The sequence below is a fragment of the Alligator sinensis genome, unplaced genomic scaffold (assembly GCF_000455745.1).
Source record: "Alligator sinensis unplaced genomic scaffold, ASM45574v1 scaffold269_1, whole genome shotgun sequence".
Taxonomy (NCBI): domain Eukaryota; kingdom Metazoa; phylum Chordata; order Crocodylia; family Alligatoridae; genus Alligator; species Alligator sinensis.
Genome location: NW_005842048.1, coordinates 84082 through 98653, shown reverse-complemented (window position 1 = coordinate 98653; position 14572 = coordinate 84082). Strand labels below are relative to the sequence as shown.

At 44.5% G+C, this 14572-nt stretch overlaps 1 protein-coding gene across 3 annotated transcripts in view; it reads left to right on the top strand.

Annotated features, from left to right (window-relative positions):
• CERKL (ceramide kinase like) overlaps positions 1-14572 on the top strand; it is a 115252-nt gene that overhangs the window by 36203 nt on the left and 64477 nt on the right. Inside the window, exon 2 of one of the 3 annotated variants that reach the window (XM_025203230.1) lies at positions 3255-3478. The exons of the other annotated variants lie outside the window; for them this stretch is intronic. The gene's annotated coding sequence lies outside the window, so the exon portion shown is untranslated. The remainder of the gene's footprint in view (positions 1-3254; positions 3479-14572) is intronic. 3 annotated transcript variants of the gene reach the window in all.

Here is a 14572-nt window from a genome sequence, read left to right as displayed (position 1 = left end):
GCCTTAATGGTGGAAGATGTATACTGCTCCTTAACATAGAGTAGCTACCCCCCCTCCTTTTTTCCCCACTGTCACACCTATACAACCTATACCCCTCAATGCCTACCGCCCAGTCATTTGTAGAATCCCACCATGTCTCGGTTAGTCCGACTAGGTCATACTGGGTGCTAGCAAGCAAGAGTGTGAGCTCCTGCTGCTTGTTCCCCATACTCCTGGCATTTGTATAAAGACACGTTAGTCCCCCAAAGGGGACTCTTGGTACCCCTGTGCCTTGATGGCGTGTGTTCCCTTTATTACTTACCTGGTGTGGTCTGGTGTCTTGTTTATGGCTTACCAACCCCTTAATACTTACCTGGTGCGATCTGGCATCTTGTTTGTGGTATATCAACCCTGGGCTCTCTTCGACTACCGGTTCCCTGACCCCCGTTGAGCCTACTTAAAAACTCTTTGGAGGAGATCAGCCAACCTGTGGGCGAACAGATACTTACCTCTGGGAGAGAGATGAAGATCATCATCTCCCAGGAAGCCTCCTCCCTGGAAGTGCTGGTCATGGCTGTAGAATCCGAAGCTCTCCTGAAGACACCAACTCTGGAGCCGCTGGTTGACTTCCTTGATGCAGGCACCCTGGTGTCTCCGGCTGCTGCCAACCAGAAGGATGGAAGAAAATACGACTTCCAGTCTTCTTGAGGCTGTCTCCCAGTTCATGGAAGTCCTTCGTGATGCGGTCAGGGCTGGTCCTAGCCGCATCGTTGGTTCCCACATGGACGAGGACCATGGGGTAGCAGTCAGAGGGCTTAATGAGAGCAGGAATCGCCTCAGTGATATTCCTGATCCTAGCTCCAGGCATGCAGGAGACTTCTCTCACCATAGGATCCGGTTGAAAAACCGGCCTCTCCGTGCCTCTCGGGATCGAGTTGCCCACCACAATTACTCGGTGTTTCTTCTTCTGTCTGGGCAGTGATCCCCCAGCCTGCCCAGTAGGGGATATAGGGATCACCACCTCTGCAGGAAAATGCTCCTCCTCTGTCTCCTTCACAGTTGTCAGGGCCCCATATCTGTTCCCCACACGCAATGGAGAAGCACACACCAGGCCCTGCCACCTGGATCCAGAGGTGGCTGTCCTCCACTCCCCTGCTGCAGACTCCTTGCGTGGAGTTTCACCCGTGGGCATCTGCAGCTGTAAGGAATGGAAATACCCGTCAATCACAGCCTCATCATCCCTGATCCCCCTTAGCCTGCTCACTGCCTCCTGGAGTTCCCTCACTTGCTCCTCCAACGCCTGAAGGTGGGCACATGAGGGACAGGTGAGGGGGCTCCCCCCCTCCCCCAATGGCAGGGTCATCGCCAGGCCACCTCTGCAGACAGGGGGGCAGGGCTCCATCTGAGTGGACACCTCAGAGGAACCATGGGTGGGCAGCGCCATCTGAGCTGCACCTGCTTCCCGTGCTCTTACCTTAGCTGCTGAGCTTTGAGTCATCATCGCTCTTGCTAGGTGCTCCTTCTTGTCACTTACTCTTTGTGCACCTGCTGTGCATGAATGCCTGCGCAAATGCAGGCGCGCCCTTACAGAGCGCGCCTGTTTGCACACACTGTTCATGCGTGGCTTGGGAGCACAGCTCCCTGCCTAGCTCAGCAAAGAGGGATCTGGGGGCTTCCCCTCCGGATCCTCTGCAGCTGCGCCGGCTCCTGCCCGACTTACCTTTGGGGGGGGTCAGCTGCTGCTGCTGCCCCCGCTGTTGCTTCTCAGCCTCCGCCACCTCAGGTACATTGCAGGGGGCACATGTGTGCTGAGAGCCCGCACGTGTGCCCAGTCAGCCTCTTCTCCCTCCTACTGCACCCAACTTATGTTTCCTGCTGTAGATGTTGCAGTGTTGAGCACAGGAATTGGTATGATTGATATGCTTTTGTTTAGTCTGAAGAGGAGGTACAGGAGGAAATGGGCTAAATGAGCAAGAAGCAGAGAAAAGGCAGAAGAAAGAATACTGCTTTTTTTTTTTTTTTTTTTTTTTTGCAAAAATATAAATAAATAAATAAATAAATATATATAAACTGTGCCTCTAACAACCTGTTAAGTGACCACTGTGGTTCACTTGGCAGACCAAAACATACTTCCCCAGTTAAACTATTTTAGTCCTGTTACACAGTTCATACCACACACCCACACTGGGAGCCTACTACAAGGATAAGTTAGTGCAGCCCATCTGAACAAGATATATTCACTGTCCCTCAGCACTGACTCTTTTTCAAGTCATGGTGAGCTACTATATTGAATACATTTCAACTTCTTCTTCACTCCCACATCTAAGCTGTGTCTTTATTTCCTATTTCCAATAATTTCTGTTTTTTTACCAGTCACAAATTTCTGGCAAATATGACCAAACAAGCTCCAAACAGTTCACCAAGAATCCCTCAGCCTGTTGCATATGGCTAGTGTGGGCCTGCCCTCCATGAGGTGGAGCTGGACCAGGTTGCTCTGTGCCTCATCTGCATATAAATTTTTGGAGGAACCCAGGATTCATAAGAAGAACACCTGGACCCAGTCATGATTGCGGGGTTAAGTAGCACATTGATCCTTTGTGGGGATTTCTGGAGTACACAAACATAGTGAGCAGTGCTGAACTATGGGGTCGCAATAGATTGAAATGCTGTTGACTGCTGGGAACTAGCCCAGTGAACTTCATGGTAAACCATGAGCCTTTTGACTTTGAACTAATACCATGCATAGTTTGTACTATATATAATAGTTTATACTATATATAGGTGCCAAAGTGCTGCTTGAAAGTGTGTTTATGGAGTACCTGTGCTAAAACTTACAGCAATTTCAGAAAAAATAAAATGCATCAATTCTGGATGAACTAAGTCTATGGTCAGAGGAGACAAGGGATTGGATTTAGTGCAGCATTGAAGGGAAAAATATCTGCAACTGCTAGTTCAGAGGATGATGTTCTGCTACTGTTATAGTTCTGTTAATTCAAGTTGCAGGGGTTACACTGTGGATTTGAGATGTTTCAGTTTTGCTGATTGTAATATGTTGTGTTGGGATGATGCCATATGATGGAATGTCTTTTTTCAGTTTGTTTTTGTAAAAGATTTAGGAAATTACATACATTTAAATTTAGATTAAAAGACTAATGGTGGAGAGTCGGTCAAAATTGGGAAGTGCCAAAATAAAATTTGCCTCTAATTTAGTCTCTTTTATGTGTATGCATTGGTATAATATTCAGTTACATGTTCCGAAGTATTTTTCCCCACAGGACTGCTTCATTCAGTACATAGGAGGGGGGCTGTTGTGGAGTTGATCAGATTTTCAGAGTTAGAGGCTCTTCCAGAAAGAGATCCTGGATTTTACAAAGCAGGTGTGTAGTTACTACAACTTGTGCTCCAGAGATGGCTACAGCACCTGCTCCTAGCCTCCCCTCACCTCCTGCCTCCTTCTGTGCTCCAGGAACAGCAGGCCGGTTCTTAAGTCCTTAAAAAGGTAACAATTCCTCCCCTTTCCCCTTCCCCTCCATGCTCAGAAGCGTGTCCTCTTCCCTCCCCTCTCTCCCCTCCTCTACCTGCCACTGTCAGCAGCTAGGCTGCCCAGGTAGCATTCACTGGGGATGTTGGCAGTGGTGGGTGGGCACATTCCACCTCCCCACACCTGCTCCTGAGTTGGAAAGGAACACCATGTGGGAGCAGGCAAGGAGGGAACACTACACCAGGCTTATTCAACATACGGCCAGCGTGCCGCCATGTGGCCCGGCAAGCCATTTTATCTGGCCTGAGGCGCCTGCTCCATGCTCCACGGCAGCGGTGAGGCGAGGCAGGCAGGGGCGGCCCGCGTGCCCCAGCTGGGAGTGAGGGGAGGGGAGCTGCTTACCCCGGCGGGGCTGGGCTCATCACATGAGCCGGGTCCCACTGCCGCTGCCCTGAGGGCTGCGAGGTGCGGGGCTGCCCCAGCCACGCCTGATTGAACGAGCTGGGGGTAGTGCATGGACTTCTTCTCTGGCTCCACCCCTTGCCCCTGGCATGTGGCCGAGGGAGCTGCAGCATGGCCCATACCCTGCCCGTATACGTGGTGGATGGAGGCACGAGTAAGTTCCCGCGCGGAGCTGGGGGCGCCTCGGGGCTGGGCCGGGGCTGCGGGGCACGCGGTTGCTGGAGCTGGGCTGGGCGGGAGGCAGGAGGAGCCCAGCCCAGAGGCGCTCTACACCCAGCCACAACTGGGGATCCTAATGCCCCAGCCCTTATTAAAAGTGGGAGCTGCTGGTCTGGTGCACTGTGAGGACATTAGATGCGCTTTGCTCAAAAGCAGGCTGCCAGCAATTGAATCACTGGAATCTTATGAGGGTGAGAGGCTGCATGCAGGTCCCTTGACACTTTGGTGGGCGAGTGTTGCCTGTATGTGTGTTGGGTGTGGGTACAGGGGTCTGTATGTGAGGGCAGCATTGGGGTGAAAGGGTCAACAAGGAGTATGTGTGTGAGGGGGTTCATAGTGATGTGGGGGGGCTGGGAGTGGGTGTAGGGATGAATAGGGGGTGCATGTAGGGAAGGGTATAGGGAGCCTGTGTGTGTGGGGGGGAAGAGGGGGTGCTGGAAACACCTGTAGGAATGAGTAGGGAGATGTGAAGGGAGTACATATGTTTGGATGGGCTTCCCTAGCGGTCAGGTTTCATGTTGCCATCAATCTTTGTGTAGAAAAGGGCAGTTTATTTTAAGACTGGATGATGCTGACAAGCCCTTCTGATGTTGCCATTTAAATTATGGTCAACATTTAAAACCAGGGTTTTAAAATATTATAATGTACTTATATTATGCTCCTAAATACTCCTATCTAAAGTATTTCTCTCCTTGGAGCAGTTTTAGACTTCAGTAAAATACTATTTCTGTCTTTGGATTATTTAACAAATAATAACAAAAGAAGCTCTTCTGTTTTCCAGTCTTATAAGAGATATGTTCAGCCTTATAAGAGGCTGATCATCCTGGTAGCTCTTCTCTGTATGTCTGGTTTGACCAGTCTGGATGACCAGTATAGTATACAACATTCCAGATGAGATCACTCTCCAGTGCTTTGTGCTATGGCTCTATTGTAGATCTCTAGTAGAAATAACTCTTCTGATACATCCTAGGATTGTTTGCCTCTTTATGGCAGCATCACACTGGTGCATAGACATTATTTCTGATCTCCCATTGTTTCTAGGTCGGAGCGGGCCTGCGTGGACTCCAGGGGGCTGCACCAGGAAGTGCCGGCAAGGGGGAGGGGCCACTTTTGCCTTGCACTGAGCAGCAGTTTGTCCCATGCTGCTGCTGCTCAGTCCAGATGGGTGAGCCCAGAGCTGGCACGGCGCACATGGGGTTGGAGCTGCATGTGCTGGTCCTTGTCTGTACTGTGGGGCTGGGGCCAGCTGCACCAGCAAAAGACCTGCTGCTGCCAGGGTTACCTAGAAAGGCAGTCCTGCCATGGAGGCGCCCCAGCTCCGCTGCATGTCTGGGTGGCACCTCAGCCAGGCGGGACTGAGGGACCTGCTGCGGGCTGGACAGAGCCCTTCTGTGGGCCATATTTTGTCCACTCCTGTTCTAGTTGGTGAGCTTCAGATTTATAACAGATGATTTCCTAAGTCCCTAAGTGCATGATGTGGCTTTTTTTTTATTAAACTTTACCTTCTTTTTTATTACTTCAGCCCTCAAGGTCATTTAGTTCTCTCTGTATAATATTTCTGTCCTTCCAACATTGTGTCATCATCATATTTCATCAGTACACTCATACTTCTTGTATACAGTCATTAATGAAAATAAGAAACAAGATTGCTCCTAAGATGAATCTGGATCTTGAGGAAATCTACTAGTATCCTCCCTTAGGCACGATGCTTTCATTTCAACCTTATGATTGCCATCTTGCCTTAGTCATCTGCCTTCTTGCTGTACAATTATTTTATTAATGCACATAGTCTCTAACTTAAGAAATAGTTTCCCATGTGGCACTGTATCAAATGGTTTACACAAGTCTAGACAGGTAAAATAAACCATGTTTCCTTTGTCTAGAAAATCATTTATCTTATCAAGGGAAATGATCAAGTTAGTCTAGTATGATCTACCTTTGGTAAAGCCATATTGCATATTTTCAATTCATTCCCATGTGTAGGGTATCCTTGCTCTCATCTTTCATGTTTCAGGTCTTTGTCTGGTAAATGGAGATGGAAATACCCCCTTACCTAACAGCTTATAGTGAAATTAATGTTTGTGAAGCATATGGACACTGCAGTGATGACCTCCATAGAAATTTCCATGAGGAAATCAGTAACTGTATTCAGAGCAGAGATTCAGTGGTGTGCTGTAAATACCATACATTGAACAACGAAGACCATGCAAAGTATCAAGCTATTGTTTAAATAAACACTGACCAGTCTGTGAATGGAATGAGGACAGGTTCCTGTGGAAAAGACACTATAAAAGTACATACTTAAAATGTATTATACATACAAGACAAGTGGGTATGTTAAGGTTACATAGACTCCATAATTCAGGCATTTTCTGACATTTGAGTGCTTGATTTTGCAAACCATATATTGATCTTTAATGTATTTTTGTGCACACAAGCTGTCATAGATTTATTTATAAAAGGAGATTCTCCTTTTGATAATATACCTGTCTTAGGCTTCCAAAATTGATTCAACAAATTTGTGAGTAAAATTTTCAAAAATTTCAAAACCTGATGACATGGGAACCTAACTCTCATTGCAAGTCAATAGGTCTTACACTGCTGCGTTTTTCATGGGGCTAGATCCAATAAGGCATGGGGTTGGCAACCCCTGGCACACATGCCAGAGCATGGCACATGAGGTCATTTTGCTTGGCACGCCATAGCTGGCCCAGGCTCTGGGCAGCTGCCATGAGCCATGAAGCCCGGGTTGCTCTCAGCAGGCAGCTGGGAGGCTGTAAGCCCCACTATGAGCAGCTTGGGCTCCATGGCAGGCAGCAGCTGCCCAGAGCCAAGGCCAGATGTGACAGGCAGCCAGGAGGCTACAACCAGCTCACTGGGTCCATAGTCCTGACCCATTCTCCACCATGCACCATGTGTGTGCAACCACTGCTGCCATGGAGCCAGGCCGGGGCTCCGGACACCAGGGCTCTGGACTCCAGAGCAGCTATTTGCAGTGTGCTTGCTGCCTGCTGCAAGCAGTTTGGGCTCTGTGGTGGTGACTGCACATGTGCCTCTGGGTGCACAGTGGGGAATGGGCCAGGGCTCTGTGGCAGGCAGCACGGGCCTGCCCAGAGCTTGGGCCCCTCATCGTCCGACCTTAGCATGCCAGCATCTTCCAAGTTCAGGTTGCAGGGTTTTTTTTGGCACTTAGCCCCAAAATGCTGCCAACCCCGCAGTAAGGGGGGAGACTTGGGTATCTCAATAATCCTAAAAGTCTGCATTTTGAGAAGCCAGTTGTACAGAATGATGCATTAGGAAACACTAAGCATATGAGTGTGCCTGATATTCTACCCCTGTCTGAAGGGGTTGCAGACAGGGGCCTCTGCCTCAGAGTCCATAACTTGGAATCTTCTCTTTAGCCAGATGCTTACAGCTGTTCTATCAAAGCACTGAGCAGGGCTCTCTACTTGTAAAGTGGCTTGCTGGAGGAAGATGATGAGGTAGAGGCAGTGTTTCATACAATGACATGGCTGCTCACCAGGAGGTAGGAAGCCTGGGTTCTAGGTCCTCCTCAGCCTGAAGGGGTTCAAGCCTACATTTCCCACCTACTAGAAGAATGCCTTAACTCCAGAAAGCTATTGTCTAGGTTATCTGGGGCTCTTTCTAATTTCAATTTTTTTTCCTGTGATTTATGCATTTTCATTTGCTGCCAAGGTATTTCAATAGATTTAGTCGGACATTTTCCCCCTCTACTTTGTAAGGTCTTTCTTACATCTCTCTATCTCTGTCTTGTCAAACAATTCTGGAGAAAGTTATAGTGGTCTCATTTTATTTTTTATAAAAAAAGTTTGTCATGTATATGTGAAAAGGGCAAATAATTATCTTAGTGTGATCTCTGCTGAGGTTTTTTGGCTTTTTTGTTCTGCAGATAGGGTCTGGAGTAGTATAAAGGGGACCTAAAAGCCATTGTGTGTGCCACGGCAGGATTCCCTGGATACAGCACATAGGGAAAAAGAGGTGTGTAACTTGTGCCAAAGTTAGGGTTACAACTCTGGAGCCTGTAAGGCAGCTCAGAGAGGTGGCAGTAGTGCTGATAAGTCTTTGAGGGCTGTAAGTTACTGGTATGTTAGGGGTTCTAAAGCAGTTTGAGATCAGGTGTGTACAAAGGTACCTTAAAGCCACCTCCTCCTGGCCTGCAAATTCTATGATTTGTTAATTAGGTCTTGCTATGTTGGAAAGTTGTCATGAGATAAGCTAGGGTATGAATTTACAGCACTCAGCCTGCTCCCTGCTGATGTCCCATGGGACATGCTTAATGTGCCGTGTGCCAAGTAGCTCATTCCACTTTGAAAGCAGAGTAAGGGACATAGCACAGAATCTCACCCAGAACATTGAAAATGGCATCCCTCTTTGGTAAGAGGGAAAAAAATCGATAATACAAGAATTCCCAAAACAAATACCTACCTGGCTGGACTTGGATACCTACCTGGCTGGACTCAAACGAGTCCCGTTTTTTGTTTAGGGTTCTTTTGTTGTTCTCCCGCCCTGGCGGGGGGTCGGGCTAGAAGATCTATTAGGTCCCTTCCGACCCTAAAACTATGAAACTATGAAAACTTCCTGCAGTTTTGTGTCTAGAGTCTCACATTTAACATAGAATCACCTGGCTAACATATTAAAAGTAATAAAATATTTTTAAAACTACAGATATTTTATAATTATATACTCGCATTGCTTGTAAACTGTTCAGTTTATAGGTGATTAGTTGTTTACATGCAAGTTCTGGTTTCTTTTTTTAAAAGTAATATGTAAAATACCGATAGAATAAGTAGAGTTGCAGGAAAAATGTTCAGAAAAAATGAATCTTTTGATGTACAAAATAATTGCATAGTTCTGTTGTTTGTTGTTTATAAACATATCTTTGGTGCATATCACTTTCTTTGAGTGCTTTATAGCCATTAATAAATTTAACTTCACAAGATCTTTATGAAGTAAAGATCTTCCCTACATTTTTCAAACAGTGGGACTGATTTAGGTTAAGTGACTTGCCAAGGGTCATATGAAGAATCCATGGGAACAGGAGAGGAGATTAGAGTCCATATTTCTTTACTCCAAAATCATGTACTTTAGCTATGAGACTATCTTCCCTTTTTATACACAGTACTTTAAATTCAATATACAAATAAGTCCTAAACAATTTAACATTATTTTCTACAATTTCCAGAGGCCAGGCATGTATTTTCTTTTACATCATTACCTTTAAATTATATATATACCAGCAGCCTCTTAATTTTTCTTCATCAAGTGATCTATTTTTCTTTATCAGATGATCTGTTCTTCAGTGTGGGGGGGCGGTTTCTGGTATATGTTTGGATCTTCTTGGCTGTAAACATATGAGGGAATCTACGTATTTAAGAGCTATTTTACCTTATTAACTAATTACATTTTGGTTTTCTTTTGACAAGTAAACTATTTTCAAATATATTAGTTCTTTACCCCACAGATTTAGCTCAGTGTGGGGTGTATTCAAACAGAATTTTGTAGTAATAATTAGGAGATTATATCATCCAAAGTAGCAAAAAATTGTAGGCTGACCCCATTGCTTGAGAATCTAGTATGGCATAAGTAGGTACATAAAACATGTTGTTAGAAATTCATACATCAGGCAGGCTTATTTTTCATGCTGTATTTGAAAAAGTGGACATGTGCAGAAACTGCGAGTACAATTAGCGTCAAGCAGATAAATCCAGCTCTAATCCTGTTTACGCTCTACATCAGACAGATGTGCCAAGATTGATTTAGACAAGCCTTGGCTTATAGTAATTTTTTTTTAAAAGTGCTGTATGTTCTGTTTTTTGCTAGACGTTTGGTAGACATTAAGTGTTGTTGGTTTTGCTTTTACTAAGTCCTGTAACCTACTTTAAGCAGGTCCCTTCTCTGCTCACATGGTGACAAGATGACCTGGCAGGAGAGATTATCTTTATTCCCTGTAATTAAATTGACTTTTTTTCAAAAGATACAACAATAGGAAGTGGGTGCCGAATTAAATAAATAGCATGATATCTAATAGATGTATACTTAAATCCCTTACAAGAACAGATGGTACCCAGTATCTTTCTAAGTAATGCGAGAAGACAGTTAATGTTCTGAAACAGCTAGCAATAACCAATATGATATTAATGAACCAATAGTTTTAAATGAAAAGAAAAAAAATGTATAAATCCAGTATTGCATGTCTGTTTAAAGTGTGTGGTTTCCATAGCTTGTTTGAAATTTTTTTATGTTGAATAAATAATACAGATAAAGTTTTCAAACATCTTAATAGTGTTTTATCTTTTATGTGGCACGTTATAATATATAGATTATTTCCTGTTACCAAAAACCAAAGGGTGAGAATTTTGAATTGGAATTTTGAATTGGATATCTAGTTCCCAGTCTTTTTGAAAGATAAATGGGTCTCCAAATCCCTTATGCTTTCATATTCTCAACCTATACATATATTTCTATTACATAAAAATACTTGTATTTTAGAATAGCACTTAGGCATGCCTATTTCAGTGTTTATAAAAATCTTGTAAGTTTCTGCTGCATATATGAAAATAAGATTTTTGAGGCATTACTTGTGTTTTTGACTGCATAGATAATATAATACTTGAAGTATATAAAATAGAAGGTTATGCATGTGACCAGAACAGATATTTGATAAACCTAGAATAAATGGAAAGTAAACTGAAAACATTAATTTTAAAAGAATAGTGTCTGGTTAAAATCATGGCATTAAAGAAGCAGTATTCTTATCACAACTATGACTAAATGTTTATTAAAAACTAGGGAAAATCAAATATAATTTACATTTTAGTATTTTCATTGCTTTTTGTTATTTATTCATTTAAATAAGGGAAATTTTCTGGTTTTCTAAAAGTTTTTTTTTTTTTTTTTTGGTAATCTCAGTTTGTTTTTCTTAAACAAGGCAGCAATATTTGTGCTGCTTGCTGCATAGGGAAATATACAATTTATTTAATCCAAACAAATTAATTTAACATTGTATATTTAAAAGAGAGCAAATCAGGGTTGGCCAAATTTTCTTCCTCTTCTATTCACAAATCAAAATGTTGATAAAGTTGAGAGTTGCAGGACACAAGCTTTCAAGATGTATATGTCCCTGAGTCAGTGATCAGCATACAGTACCCCAGCCTCAGTGATATTGTTCAATGAGTTCTTAGAATAAATAATAATCAAGAACTGAAGAAAATAATAAACAAATAGATTGAGAGAAAAAGAGAAATATTTTTATTTAAATAAATACTTCTCTTTTTTTCAGGAGCTGTATTTAACCTGTAGGAGTTGCATGCAGCTCATGAGCCATGGTTTGGCTTTCCCTGGAATAATTAAGGAATATGTTCATACTTTTTTAGCAGTCAGGGTGCTAGAGGCAATATATTTTATTAGACCAACTAGACAGTTGCAAATAAAGAAGAATGTTTTTTGCAAGCTTTCAGGTGCACACACCCTTCCTCAGGCATAGGAGAATGCAAAGATTGTAAAATTTCTCCCAGGTAGAAATGAAAATTCATATTTCACTTACTTTTATATTTATACTTTTCTAAGTACAAATATATGAGACTCCAAGTTAGATGCTAAAGCAGTGATTCTTGGCCTTTTAGGCCTTTTAAATTTTATGAACTTGGTGGCATCCCAGTTGAGAACTGCCATTCCAAAAGTGTGGGTAGTTATTTCTTCCCCCTTGGCACAGAGGGGTGAATGGTAAGGGTGGTTGTGCTGAGCACAGGAGACCTGGAGGTGGAACAAGAGCTGCAGTGGGTTCACCCAGGGGCTGCAGGCTCCCTGTGGGGATCTGTGACAGAGTCCCCTCATCAGTCTCACTTCTTCCTCTGTTAACCCTTTAGCCATGCCCACAGACTAGATCTACATGCAAATCTTGGCTGTACCAGCCCTTAACTGGTCATGGCTGTGAAAGGGTTAATGCAGAAACTGTTGCCACGCAGCAGGAGAGCAAGGGAGCCTGTCTGTGAAGGGAATCCTGAGGGGAATTGGTAATCTGCCTGGGCAACCCATCTGCCTGGGTGAGCCTGTGCTGAACACAGACCCCTGCCATCACTCTGGTGTTCCACCTTTACTTCAGTATCCTCCCTGTGGCCCATGCTTAGGGTGGTGGTGGTGCTGACACCGTGGCATCCTGTTTGAGAGCTACTGCACTATATGCTTCTGTGGAGTGTGCTTAAGCAGCACAGAGCAGTGTTAAATCCACACTTTCAGGCTTTCCATGTTGAGAGAGACTTGGGTCAGTGCTGGGGTGCATGATCAGGGATGTTCTGGGCTGTATTCCTGAACCTTCTGTGCTGCCGTTTCTGGGCTTGCATACATGTGGAGCAGGTGTGAATGGGCAAGGCTTATTTTTTTGACTGGTTTTTGACTTTGCCCCAGAGGTCTTCTAGATGTAGCCTTGATCAGTGTATAGTTAAATACCTTCCAAAGGAGAAAATACCAGGCACTAAAGGGCTTATAAATCATATCACAAAAAGGCATAGCATGAGCTACTGACTGGAAGCTGAAGTTGGACATGTTTAAATTAGAAAGTAGACGCTTTTTTTTTTTTTTTAAATAGTGAGGGTCATTAAGTAGCAGAATTCACAAGTATACTCTTTGGTGAATTCTTTTTCACTTGAAATCTTCAAATATAGACCTCCTGCATGCCTGAGCTGCGCGGGTGCCCGGTGCTTCTCTCCGTGGCTGCGGTGCCCCCCAGGACCTCTCAAGCCAGGTGCCTTTGGGCGGGTGCTGTCTTAGGGGGGTGGGGAGGGAGCAGCCTCTGCTGCTGCAGAGGGAAGCACCAGTCCCACCCTCTTCTGCAGCCCAGGGACTTCTTTGCCCGCTGGCAACTCGCTGTTCCCTCCCCACCAGAGAGTCAGGTAAATCAGTGGGGAAGTGTGCACGACACAGGGGTTTAATCGTCCCTAAATTGAAGTGGTGTATTTTAAAAACCACTGCTTCAGTTTAGGGCCCCCTTTTCATCTATGCATGCCCGCAGTTGTCATGTGTTTGGATAAAAAGATAATCCCAGTTGTAAAACAGTAGCTTGATTATGCTGCTTTGTCTACATTCCAGATTCGGAAACAAAAAGATTTGGAGAGTCTGAAATAAATGTTCCTTTATTTAATGTTAGTCTTTTTAGGCTTCTTCCTAATGCATTCTTGGACTATAAATTAAAAATAGGGCTCTACAATTCTGTGGCTTGAGGAACTTTGTGGTCTCTTTAAGCTGTCAGAAGAAAGGGTAGTCGCTTTTATGTTCAGAGTTACAAACCCTAAATGTTATATACAAAAATAAGTAGGGGTCCCACCAGTATATTACTTGGCTATTGGATCGGCACCAATAAAAGAAGAAATGATGTTACTGGCTGTCAGCTTTTTTTGGTCATTGTAGCCGATAATTACAGCCACGTGCCCAGAGCACCCTGGTGAGCATAGTCCTGTCCCTGCACCCTGCTGCTGGCCTGAACCTGTGGCAGACTACAGGTTCTGGCAAGCAGTGGGAGAGGGTGCTGGGGAGTGGTCACAGGGCGCTGCACTCAGTAACAAAAGGACCGTTAACAGCTCCTGCTGCACTGCCACTACCACTGCCATGGCAATGCAGCATGCGCAGTAGGGGCCTGAGCACTGGGGCTGTTATGGAGATGTTGGGCTGTGCACGGGTAGGGTAAGTCACCACATGTGGGACATTTGCTCTTCCAGGCACCGGGTGCCTTTGCAAAAGTGGCTTCTTCCCAGTGGCCATGGGAACTCAGCTGCACAGGGCCTGCCAGTGTTAAGGCAGCAGCGTGATCTGGGGCTCCAGACATACATGGTGCCACTGTCTGCATGAGGGTCCACCCCGCTCACCCAGGATGGCAGCATGGGTTGTGCAGGGAGCAGGACTGCAGGTAGGAGCTGTGGGCGAGGGGGTTACATGCATGGAAATAAGACGTTCACCACCTTCCTCATCAAGGACCAGAGCAGGCAGGAGGGGGTGTGTGTGTGTTATAAATGCAAAGCAAACAAAAAAGGTTTATGTCTGTAGTTTAAAATATCTAACAATATCACTAAATAATGGTTATTGGATCGTCATTTGCCAATGTGGTTGGTTAATCATTGGCCAAGAAATTCTTTATCGGTGCACTCCTAAAAATAAGACTTCTTCACTGCAGCCTTACGAATGCAAGGCTGTCAGCCTCCACTAGAAAGATTTGCAGAAATATTCTTTTATAAGATCTCTTTCTCTCAGTTTCAAGGGGCTAGTATTCTTATAGCTGAACTTTTTATTGGTTTGCGGTAGAGGAAGATACAATCCAAAATCTTTTTTGGAAAAAAAAAAAAGTGTTTCTTTCCCTTCCTTGGATTGGAGGACTGCTTATGTGTGGGAAACTATCATGCTGGACCTGATGTGATTAAATAT